Here is a 14,067-nt window from a genome sequence, read left to right as displayed (position 1 = left end):
ACTTATTGAATATGTGAGATGGATGTGTGGTGAATATTTTTATGGGTTAAATTTTAAAGCATTGATTCAACCCCCCTCCCCCCCATTTAGAAGCTTATCTTTCCTATTGTAATTTCTACATTATCTTTGTATTTTTCTTTTTCTTTTTGAAATGTCCTAACCAAAAATGCTTCAAGTTCTTCTAGATCTTCATCATTTGTTTGACTATTTCTAGCAACATGTTTGACCTTTTACTTTCACTTATCGATAGGTTCTTTGAGTGTTATTTTAGATTTGAAAGTAACGTCAGTATTCTTAGATTTGAAATTATCAAAATTTGAAAGTTCAAAAGTTGTAAGTCTACCAACTAGTCCTTTAAGGGTCAAATCACTACTAGGAGTACACCTCAATTCTTTTAATAGAAGAGACTCTAATAGCATAGATAGGTAGCAGGGTTCTTTAAAAATTTCTGAGCACAGTCTCATCCTCAATAATTCCATTAGATCCTCTAATTGCATTACAAGATCTTTGATTCTTCCACAATACTGAACTATAGTTTCACCTTCTTACATTTTCATATCATCAAATTTTCCTCTTAGAATTTCTACCTTGGCCCTTAGCACATTCTTGTCTCTTCCATAAATTTCTTGTAGAGCATCCTATAGTTCTTTAGCATTAGTACATTCTTTGAGGTCATCAAACTCTGAATAGTTTAGGGTCCAACATTGCATGTTTGTGTTCTTTCTTTTCTTTCAGTTATTGAGCAATAGGGGCTCCAACTACTACATATTTAGTGGTTATAGTTGACTATGCAAAATCTCCAAGGCCTCCTAGATGCAACCTCATCAAAATTTTCCATGTAGGAAAATTTTCTTTGTTTAGCTTGGGCACCTCCTTTCTGTACATCTTAATCTTTAGTTTTTAGTACCTTCAAATTATTTCCTTACAAGTACCAAGAGCTCTGATACCAATTATTAGAATAATTTAGAATAATTGATGGGGGTTGAATTAGTTATCCAAGGTCCAAATGTATAATTAAATCTTTTTAGTACTCAACATATACATGTGCTTTCATTGATTAGATCATCTATTATCTCAAACTTTTGCATATTGTTGTCCTAGGTCAAATGAACTTTGCAAAAATGTAAACATGAAACATCACATATTCAAACACACAATTTTGACACAAGGATTTAATGTGGAAACCCAATTGGGGAAAAACCATTAGTAACATGCTACCAATTTTCAATCTTCTTAAGTGAGCTCTATGAGGTACCAACCCTATTAAACGTTACAATACACACTATTAAATGTGACCTTGATTAAAGGATTTTAGTCACCCTATGAAAAGTGAGCCTTGTTAGAGGATTTTAGAACATTCCATTATAATGTCACTTGGTTAAAGGATTTACTCATGATTATTAGGTCAACCTTAATCTAAAGGATTTATCAAGATTGATATAGTTGTTAGAAAGTAACAACATGACTTGATCTGATAATAAAAACAACTCACTTTCAAATTTCATATCTCTGATTTAGCTCTCCATTCTTCTTGGCATTCATTCTCCTTCATCTCTGATTTCTTGTTCACCCTTCAATCCTTCATCTCCGTAAGCCTTCTTGTTTAGTATGATAGCTATAGATTCATTCCTTCAATAGCTACATGAAGCAACACCTCTAGACTTAGACTTGAACTTCTCTTTGTCACTCTTACTTTGCTTTTGGCCTTGTGTCTCCTTATATAGAGAATATTGAGATTTTTCCACTTAAGCACAATCGTCCATCTTAGGGTTAGGCTAGATTCATTGAATCTTTCCATCTTTCTATTATATTCCCTCTAGAAAATTCTCTTATAATCCTCATTAAATCTCAAAATAGTCTATCTTGAATTTTATGCCACTAGCTCATCAAGCTTATCTTCAACATGCTTCACATAATTCAAGAAATCAACTATGTTAGTTTAGATTTGTCAAATCTTTGTTCAAACTCTTTAACTGTCACTCGGCAATAATTGTCTTTTGATGCTCGGTCAACACTAGGTTTCTTAGCATATACTAAGTCTTGCTTGGTCAATATTACCATTCTCTGATGCTTAGCACATACTATATTTTTATTGGTCACTACTGATGTTTTTCTTTTCTCAGCACATACTAAAATTTGCTTGATCATAACCATCTTTTGGCTTAGCCTGAACTAAATCTTTAGCTTGCATTGTTTTCTTGGTCAGGCTTGGTGGACATCTTCTTATTATATAGTCTTCTTCTTGTCTTTGCTTTAGTATCCTTTCACTGTAGCCATAAGTAGATAAAAAAATACACCATATCATCAAAGTATTATTTGATCATAGTGCTCCTATTATACACCATATAACTCAACCTTTCTCTAGGTACTCTTGTTATCGTTTCTTTTCAAATCCTCTTTATTAATCAATCAAATAAGAACATTCTAACCAAACTAAGAAAATGTCTTACTAGAAAGTAATAGGTTTGACAGTAGTGACAAAATAATGATTTTTTCAATGATAGGTTTCTACAATCTTCCTCATTTCTATACTTCATGTAATGCCCCACCTGGAGATCCTTGGAACAAGGATTCAATACAAGCCAAGATTATATATATATATATATATGCACACAAAAACATCATATAGGGATGACAAAGATTGCAATGGAAGACTTAACCACAATCTTGGTAACCAACAAATCTCCAAACACCACTACCAAATTGATATACTCAAACTAAAAAAATAAAATTCAAAGATATCAGCAAAACTAAAAATCTCAGATATGTCAAAGCATCGAAATATAAGCAATCCTAAAGGGTACTCAAATCACTGAAATTCCTTCTCCAAAAATAGTAGAGATACCCCTTGTTTTTCACATGAGCAAATCTCAACTAATAGTTTCACATAGGGAAGTACCCTTCCATGTGAGAAATTGCAACAAGCCACGTGAGGATTTTCCTTTTGCATGAAGGAACACTTGGTCTAGCAACCAAATTACACAACATTCGTGTTAAGGTTCATGTGAAGAAGTGCTAGGAGCCACCAGAAACAATGCAACACACCACATGAGGAAATGCCAAGTCTCACATAGTAGAGTGTACAATCTCATACAAGAGAGAGTACAATATCATGTGAGGATTCACAATAGCACACAATAAAAACATAAGACAAGAAGATAGAGAAAATAATTTCTCCACACTGGGGAGTACCAGATCCACAAATCAAGGCATGTACACTCAAACACAAGAACTACAAAACATAAACATACGTCTAACCATATAAAATACAACAATAAAGAAAATGTACTAGAAGTAACATCACAATGAATAAACATAACAAAACTCATGTGTGGTTCCTCCTAACCATAATAGTATCATGAAAGCTTGAGGGTCCTAGGCATCCCCCGTGCATAACATCTCAAACTACCAACTAGATAATCAAAGCTATCTTATGAGGGCATCACTACTAAAGCATAATAACATCATGAGAACAAGGAAATCTAACATGCTAAACCAAAAATCAATCGATATTCCAATTAATCAAAAAACATCATCTAAACATATGCTAAACATCATAATATAGGAATGCATCAAATAAACTAACATCATCTAAACATGATACCCATACATTCCAATGAAACCATAAATCATAAGGAAGCATACTCTAGATAAACCAAAATACCAAGTGAACATCAAGCATCGATCGCACTGGAATAATAGATTGTCTCTGTACACTAGTCCCTAGCAGTAACATAGGTAGCTACACCTCCCAACCAAATGAAACATATAGGTCCATTCCTATTGTGCTGATGGAGATAATGATCCAACCACAAACACACATAAAGAAAAAACCCATGGCTAACAATCATACCACACAATAAAGATGATTGAAACCAAAATCTTGAGACAATGCAAGCACTACAAGTCTTGGTCAAACACTCAATGGGTTACTATGTAGGGACTTGCTGCATGGAGAGTCACTCGGCATCAAAAGCCCAAGATAGATATCTTGTGGCTCAACTTCCCAATGGAATTCTCTCATACTATGTCCTCAAACATAATTGGGTGCTCCCACATTTTATTATCTTAATTTTTACTACCACGCAGTATTTTATTTATTTATCACTTGATTAAAACTCCTTCATGTCAACCCAGTAAGAAATGACCATCAAGTTGTGAGATAGAAGCCCTTCCATGAAGCTACCCTACCCTACCCATACTCATCTAATGATGAGTGCCTATAGGCCTGTATATTCCCAACCCAACCCCAAAAGATATATTTCTACCATATTACAACCAGGAGTGTGAGCCTTGCAAGGCACCCAATAAATTCATGTATACATGCTCAAATGTGGCACACCACCATCACAAATATCAAAACACGAGGGTTGGATGAGAACACAAGCAAAAAGAACACTCAACTGAATACAAGCTTAGGAGGAAAAATGTAGCATGCATCCCAATGCAACAATGGTCTAACTTCCATCCAACAGATGATCCAAGTTCATGACCAAGGTCATGCCAAGAAAACCCAAGAAAACTTGGCAACATGCAAATCGAGGTAAAAACCCAAAAACTCAAAAACTTTGAAATAAAAACTCATTTGGTCCTAAGACACAAAAGACATGAAAATCCAATAAAATTTAGGTTCAAAAACCATATGCAAAAATGGCCAATATAATGATGTGAAACCCTAAACCCTCATACAAAAAACTTGGAAAAAGTTCATACCCATCCAATTGGATAGAACCAGCAATCAAAAATTGAGGGGAACACTAGTTCTACGAAAGCAGAAATGAAGCTGAAACATGAAAATGGGAGAGACCCACCTGACAGCCAAAAGGGCTAAAATAGAAAACAACTAGATAAAATAAATATCTTGTAGAAGTTATCGAATGTTGTGGCAAAGCAAGTTATACCCAAGCTAGACCCAACAAGACCGATCTCGTAAAGATCTCATGCTTGTACCTCTCACACTAAACAAAAGTGTAATCCCCTAGAAGAAGATTTTGGAAAAAGCTCTCAAATTCTTAATATCAAAAAGTGAGAAGTAAGGAATTAATTTCCTCTTTGGATACTTATTCAATTTTCAAGTGAATAATCGATTAGGGTCAACAATCAGGAAACCTAGCTAGATGGAAAAGCTACCAGAAATTAAAATCAATAAGAATAAAGCCCAAAAACCTAAAATAAAATAAAATTCCTTAACAACTTTTGTGAAAATGTGAATCTCTAAGTGCACAAACATATTCACAAGTCAAATCACATAATGCGAATGAGTTTGGATCTATCAAATCACCTAAAGGTTTAAATCAAACATTTAAATAAGATACATCAACCATACAGGGATGATGTTGGTAAAATATAAATAGTTGAATCACTTACTCTATGTGCCACTACCAAGGATATAAATTTTGCATACTAAAACACATGATCAAGTGCAATTTCATATAATAACATAGCTGAAGAAATAAATGCATTAAATAAACTAATTTAACCATTTACTCAATTATACCCAAATAATCCATTTACATCACTCACACTGACATAAAGCACAACAAAGTAAGAATGAAGTAAATTACCATAGCATTAAATCCAACACATAAACATAATCAAAGATATCTCCATATACTGAGTAACCAAATATCATCATAAAACATATTGTCATCTCAAAATGGCATCATCATGAAAATATGATCAACTAAACAATATAGTAATCTAACATCTATGATACTAAAATCAAAGTATAACATCTAACCCTCAGGTCATCTCAAATGTTAAAAAATAACATGAGTAATAAGTATCTCTTAGATAAAAAATAAACAAGGTACAAACTACAAACACAAGAGGCACTACACTTCAACAATCTTCTTTTTTAACATTAAGTTTTCTAAGATTTCAACTATATTGTCACCTAACCAAAATTTTCCATCGTGGATTCTACTGAGTATTGTCTTGGTCCATTCTTCATTGTCAAAGTCATAGAAATATAGAAACTTGACTAGGTCAATGTTCTTAAGATATTTATATCCTTGTTTGAAACTCATGTCTTGGTTGTAAATGAGACTAAATTCCTCAAAGACATGTTTCTCTCTAACTACTTCAAACTTGCTCTTAATGTAACTACCCACATCTTCTAAGTAGATGACTCCATTTGTAATTTTTGAAAATGTGACTATAAGGCCATCTACCAAGGGTTTTACAAGATTAATCTTCAACTTAGGTCTATGCTCATCCTTGACATTATGAATTAATGACCTATCCATCTTATCAACCAAATTGTGAACATAATTCACAACTGAATTCTTTGTAGAAAATGGAAAGTACAAGGGATTTTTGCACTTTGCACTTGAAAACTCTTTCAACCCACCTTCAATTTTCTCTTTACTACTCCTTAATTATTCACACACTCAAAAGGTACAAAAAATCTCATTCATAATGTTTAAATCCCATTGCATTGATCTTTGCATTAATTGTGCAAGTATAGAATTTGTAAAAATTTGTTTCTAAGTACTAGTAAACTTGATTTCTTTGCACACTCACATGCAATCTCCAAATCATATGTGCTCTTAACCATATTTTCAACTCATCATGAAATACCTCATACTAATTGTGAAAGTATTAATTCTCCATCTACTATCTTATTTGTCTTTCTGATGTTTATTTTAGTTATAAAAGATTCTTAAGTCAAATAGGATTAATCACATATAATTTTTGACTTTAGTCTTCCTTTATGTGCATCAAATGACTATTATTCTAATACTACATGTGAACTAGATGGATCTTTGGCTTTGACAAATACCTCTTTAAATTTTTCTATATGCTCTCTCAACTCATATTTCTAACTGCTATTGTTGGTATCATTCCTTCTGACATTTCTATTGATGTTGCTTCTAAACTTTGGGTTACTATTGATGTTCCTCATATCTATTCTGCAACATATTTCTATATCACTGAAGTTATTGCATAATAGACATATTGGTGCATTTTTTTTAACTAGGCCTAGGCTGGTTAATAGGTGCTCTACAATTTCTAGCGATGTGTCTAAAGTTGTTGCATTTGTAACACACTATGTTGCTTCTTTCTCCATTAGTTCCTTCATTGAATCTCTTTCTTTGTCCTCCAAGGTTAGTACATCTAAATATTCTACTATTTCTACTATTATTATTATCAAATTTAGGTTTATTACAATCAATAGCTGTATGACCAAAACCATGACAATTATAATAATAATAATCAGTAACATGTTTAAATGGCTTTCCTATGTGTTCCCTTTTCATATGACCAATTTCATTACATTGAAAGCATCTACTTTTAAATTCACACCTTACTTCCTTGGGTGATATAGTTTGATCAAGTTGCTTAGGTTCATCAACTTGCTTAGGTTAACCATTTTTTTCAATCTCCTTACGTGAATTATTAGATTGATTTGGCTCAACTTTGTTTAGTTATTCTTTCTCTTATATAGGCTAATGAATTTTAGGACTAATCTCCCTTCTAGCTTCAGATTTCTTGGCTAACTTTTCTCCAATGAAATATCTAAGACCAATCTGATCATAGAAAGATCTTTGAAAATATAATTGCTCATTAGTTTTCTCACTACTATGATATAACTTCTCTAACTATTTCTTAGTCTAGATTGATTCTCATTTCATAATAGTGTTGTACTTCTCAAGTTCCACATATTCTAATTTCGTGGATTCAAGTTTGGATGTAACTTTAGTAAGATAGGATCCAACATTTTCAAATTTTAGATCTCATTGAATTTCTCTATCATCTTTCTTTAACATAACTTTAGTTCTGTGATCTTCAATTCATGTTTCAAGATCTCATTTTTTTCTTCAATCTTGAAACTTCATCACTATCCTTAATTTAATCTTTAGGTTCCTTTCTAGATTTGAGATAATCGATCTTGTCTTTTATCTTACCAATGTATTCTTTTTCATCTTCATATCTTTCTTTCAAGTTATCTCTTTCTTTAGTGACGATGTCAATCTACTCAAGAGATTCTTCTAGGTTCTTCTATAAATATTCCATATCCATGGGGATATTACTCAAGTTTTTAAGCCTCTTCTGAGTAACTGAGCTCTGATACCAATGGTTAGAAATAGAGAATATTAAGAGATGGGGGTGAATTAGTATTCTACAAAATTAGCCCAAAACTGGATATTATTAATTTCCTTATAACTTTTATATGAAAGAAAACTAATTATGTTGAACAATAATCATAACCATGTAACAAGATAACTCATAACGCCAACTTTTGTTAACTAGGGATACCTTGGCCAAGGGAAAACCTCAATGGGGATGGTACCCACAAAATGATCCACTAATCAAAAGTATATGGTTAAAGATATTGACCGTATTAAGAGTTTGTTACATGCATATAGTGTCTTAGTCCTTGTTAGAGGACTTAGGCCTAATTAGAAGCCTCAATCTTATTAGAGGTTGTTATGTACAAATACAAAATGTATGCAAGAAGATCCCACTTCCCAAACATGCAATATACAATTTAATTCCTTGATACAAAACCTCTTGCTTGATGTTGATATCCTCAATATCTGACATAACTCTCATTTCTCTTCATAAACTTGTATACCTATGATTATAAATTAGAATTTTCACTATATAAATTTTGTATAGTATTCCTTAGAAGCACACTTAACTTTGCTTATTGTAATGTTCTTATATATTGTTACAATTTACAAAATATTGTCTAGTCGGCCTTCAAGCTTTCACATGCTTTACAAAATATATTATTATAACTTGCTAAATTTGGTTTGACATCTAGGATGTCATCACTAATTAATTAAGTAATTATGCTTTAAACAAAATAATTCCTTAATCCATAATTATTCATTTCATGCCATGCTCTGTTCTTCCTATTCTTTACTACAATTGGTAAAATTGTTATATTATCTTCCATACTAATTATAGGAACTCATGCTCATGCATATGTCATCATGATACTTTGGTCTTCTTGTACTTAACTATGCACATGCCAATAATGCCTCTATCAACTACACATATTAAAATTGTATCTACTTAGACAATTTCCTAAGTATAACTATTGTACCTTCAACTTCATATTATGCTCTTTACAAATAATATATATGGTGCCATAAATGAAAACTACAACTCATCTACCTAGCCAAATTTCCAACACATGTATGTTATATTCTCAGTAGAGGTATTAGGATCTAAGACAATGAGTTCTTTCTCATAAAATGTGAAGTTAGCATAGATGGGAATAGGTTTATAGGGCTCTAGGTGGTTTTTAGCTAATGCGTCAAATTTGATTTGAATTCTAGTTCCATACCTAGTCTTGAAAATAGATGAGACCAATCTGTATAGAGATACCCACCAATCTTAACTTAGGCACATAGCAAAGAAAGGTGGTAAGTCAACAACATAGATATCTTGTGGGATAGAAAAATTAGGACACTCATGCAAGGTAAGACTTAAATCCTTGATCACCCCAATAGTGCTAATAGTTGAGTCATCTAATTGAATAATGCCCTTCTCAAGAGGCTCATAGGACAAACCTAGTTTGTTACCAACTAGCTAAGGCATGATTGAACTACTAGCACCTGCATCTATCATACAATTATGGACCAAAAATTTACCAACAATAAATGTGAGATAGAAGGGTGACAACTTCACCTTAGGGGCTTGTTGGGGTGCACTAGAAACAAGCACTTTAGATTGTGCTTGAGTAGGCTCACTAGATGTTGAAATCTTAGACAAAGAATCAATCATAACCTCCTTTTGTCTAGGTAAAGTTAAGGCATCCAACATAGAAATACTTACATGGGTCTTCTTCATTTGATCCATAATATTGTTGGATGAACTTAAACTCACCCTTGGTTGTCCCTGACTAATAGTAGTGCCCACTTGATTTAGCACTATTATTGATGTTTTTACAGGCTCCTTGGCTAGTAAAGGCTAATCCTTAGGAAAAATATGAACATTCTTAGCCTTTGGCAGCACAACGGAGGCTTTTTGGCTTGTAGAAGCTAGTTGTTCTACTTGACTAGCCCTATTCTTTGATCTTGTATTTGTTGAAATATGGGTGTAGTTTAGATTATTTGCAAGTGGTGAATTCACCTGAAAAAAGTCCCCATATTTCTAATTCATAAAATTTGTATTAAATGTGCTTTGTTCACTTGGAATAATGAATTTCTCTTGTTGTACTTGAGCACTTGGGGTTGCATTTTGCAGAGCCACAAAAATATTATGCACCATTACAACTTGACCCAATAGCCCATTCTAACATGCATTTGATTATGTTGTTGATTGCATGGGTATCACCATTCATAATCCTAAACCATATTATTATTTATTGGCACTAATTCCCTATAAGCACTAAGTATGTTGGGGTTATAGAGCTAACTAGCTCTAGCATTATAGTTTCTTCCTTGACCATGTTGGCCTACCAGATAAGAGGGTCTACTATCAAAATGGGGTTTCATGAAATTGCTATTTTTTAAGGCTAACCATCTCATCGCTAACATTTTGCAAGGTCTTTTGGATCTCCTTCATCTCTTGGGACTTATTTGATGCTTGATGGGTTATGTTAGTAGCTTGGGTTGGGAGTGTTGGGATAAGTGGAATAGCTACCAAGGTTGGAATTGCTTTAAGAATAGGCCATAATTATAGAACAATTGGCACAGGGTGCCTTGGACTATTTTCCCATCTTGAATGAGGTTATTTTCAGCTCTTATAGCAATATCAAAGGCTCCTAGTGAGGTATTCCCACTAATAGATTGAGTCATGACTGAGATGTACTCACTATTAAGAGATCTTAAGTGGTATAAAAATGCATTTTGATTGGAAGGCCTTAGTAGTGCTAGGATTCTATTCTAGGTCCATTGGAATATGATATTAAAGTTCATCATATCCTCATGAGGTTCTCTCTTAATGGTAGTTATGTGCTCAACTAGGGAAAGATGATCATATTTATCTTCAAATTGAGTAGTCAAATTTGTACTTAACTCATCCCATGATGCTAATAAATTTACTAGTAACCCCCTAAAAAAAATTAAGGGTTTTCCCTTTTAGTGATGTTGTTAACAACCTTACAGCCGCATTATCTTGGGTAACATGATGAAGGCTACAAAGGGATGCAATATATCTTATATGCTCAATAGGGGTAGTTTGGTCCTCTCTGGTAAAAATGGGAAAATTTTTAAGGGCTACAATTGAGATATCGTCATGCAATTATGAAACCAATGGGCTTCCTTGATTAAATCCCATAAATAGATAATTCCTAGCCATAGGCAAATTTAAGGGTGCTTGAGCAACTCAAGGAGGTGGTAGTGGTGGATTAGGAAGTAGTGTATGTGCAAGGGTTGTTATAAGATAGGGTTGTTGCACCAAAAGATTGACTTTTTAATGATCAATACAACCACTAGACTTATAGAACACAAGAGATGGTTAATCCCTTGTCATGAATCCTGAAGGGGAACATTGGTGGTTAGTCCAAAAATCCTCCCCTCAGCATTTCTTGAGAAGGTTTGAACCTATGACCAACCTCTGATACCACTTGTTAGAAATAGATAATACTGAGAGGGAGGGCAAATTAGTATTCTACGAACTTTTACACACAACTAAATAGTGTTGATTACTTTATAACTTGCATATGAAAGTAAAGAAACAATATTAAATAGTAAATATGACCATGCACAAAGAGAACTCATAACACCATTATTTGTTACCCTGGACAAGGGAAAACCTTGGTGGAGATGATACCCACAAGATGATTCACTAAACAAAAGAGTCTTGTTAAGGATACTGACCCTGTTAGGAGTCTATGAAGTACATATATTGTCTCGAATCCTTAAGGACTAGGCCCTGTTAAAAGTCTCGACCTTGTTAGGATTTGCTTCAACCCTTTTAGGATTTGGTAGATCAAATACAATGTATGCAAGAAGAGCCCACTACCCTAACATGTAACTATACAATAAAGTTCTTCACAAAAATAGGTATACATATAATACTTTCTTACTATTGTAATTTGCACTTTCTCTAATCATTCATCATATTTTGCATCACATAAGGCTCACATATATTTTGATTTATCCTTACAATAGTTTGTATACCATATAATTTCCACATTATCTGCACAAGATAAGATCTTTTCTTATACCTCACACATTAATAATTCTCTGCTTAGTCAACCTTCATGTCTTTGCATGCTTGACATTGCATAAAATCACTTATGGATTAATATCCACAAAGTTGGCCCAACATGACTTATTAACTATTTTGTTACCAAAAATAATTCCTTAACTGTACAACTCAATTCTCTATTATGTTATGTTCTACTCTATTAAATACATGTACTGGTATTTTGACCATAACTTGTTTTGTACTAACCATACACATCTATGCACTTAACCACTTTATCATGAAATTTTCATAAATTTATCCTCAACTTCACATGAGCTAACTTGAAGTGTGTCATCTGTACACATCATATCTATCTTTGTGATGCTGCAAATTGTTTAACACTTAGACAATTTTCTAACTCTAAATGCATAAATGAAATGTTGAATATATGTTGCCATAAATGAAAACACTCTAGACATCTAGCTAACCATATTGCCAACAATCTCCCCCTTTGACATTTATGGAAACATTTTGAAAAATCGGCTAAGTCCCAAAATGATGTCATACAAAACAAAATAAATAAAAGAAACTATACAAAAATTTTCTTCAAAATATAACAATTTTATTCATGTTTTGATGGATAATTACATTCCTTATCACTCCTTACATTGATAAATAAGTGTAACCCCCCTTACATATATTTCTTCTCCTTTCATTTACAAAAAATTTTCCTTACATATATTACTCCCCCTTTGACATCAATGGCAAGGGTGTCAAAAGCTATGTATAAAAAAATGGGTAGCCTATTGTTGATCAACTTAATATCTTGGAAAAATAATCTACATATACAAGTTTCAGTCTTTCCACTTCCTTCTTCTGGTTCTCCTTAATAGTATTAAAGAGACTAATTAGTGCACATAGTACATAGGATGCAACTTCAATTGCGCTCAAATCAGTATAGGAAAACTTATCATAGGAAGCCTTTGCTGCAAGGCATTCCTCTAGTTGCCTCTGCAAAATGTTGATGTTAGGAGATAACATTTCTCTAAGAGTGGAGAAAATTTTTATTTACTTTTCCTTATCAGAATCCAAAGTTATAATTGCATTATAGATCGTCTCCACTTTTATTCCACAATCTTCAATGTTGGTCTTAGTGAGCTATAACTTTGCAGTGAGTGTATAAAGTTCACTCATCTGATCTTTAATTTGACTCTTAAAATCTATTAGGTACTTGTATGACAACACACACTATTTATACAAATTATTACCTTCATCAATGTGTTTCCTCAACTCCTTGATGCATACATCAAGTGCTTTCAAATCATTTCTTACATTCATGCACACTATGTCAAAAAGTGTTGCATCATGTTTTGCATGCATTTGTGTTGAAGCTACTTTAGAAAAAGTTGTGAACTCTTAATTAAAAGATTTCACCAGTTCTATTACTTCCATGCATGTATTTTTTGTTTCCACCATGAAGTATAAATCATTTGTGTACTTCTCTACCATGGAAGGAGGTATTTTGTACCTTTATTTCATCTCAATCTGAAAGCTCTTCATCATTCTGTCTATGTCACTATCTCTAACATTTTACATATTTTCTTTATAGCACTAAGTCATCAACTTCATTGTGCACTCATTACTTTCCCAATTTTTCATCCCTGTGAACTTCTTTGTTGCATAAAAAACAAATGTGTTAATAAGGACTCAAATTTGAAGACTGCATTCTTGGTCTTCTTCAAATTTGTAGTGTTATCCAATAACTGTACTCTGATTATCTCACACAAATTCACTTTTCTCCTCTCAACTGCCATTACATAGGCTAAATCCAACAATCTAGTTGGTACTAAGTTAACTCTTAAACCATGTTTAAACTTCTTGTATATGGGAAAACCTAACCTATCAGAGCACACATAAACAAGCAAACATTGTTGTAACATGTGCATGTGGAAGATTAGAAACCAAAGAAAATAC

This window comes from Cupressus sempervirens, chromosome 1 (genome assembly GCF_028749045.1).
Source record: "Cupressus sempervirens isolate cs-2001-9-10 chromosome 1, ASM2874904v1, whole genome shotgun sequence".
NCBI lineage: Eukaryota > Viridiplantae > Streptophyta > Pinopsida > Cupressales > Cupressaceae > Cupressus > Cupressus sempervirens.
Note: the sequence above shows the minus strand (reverse complement) of the source record.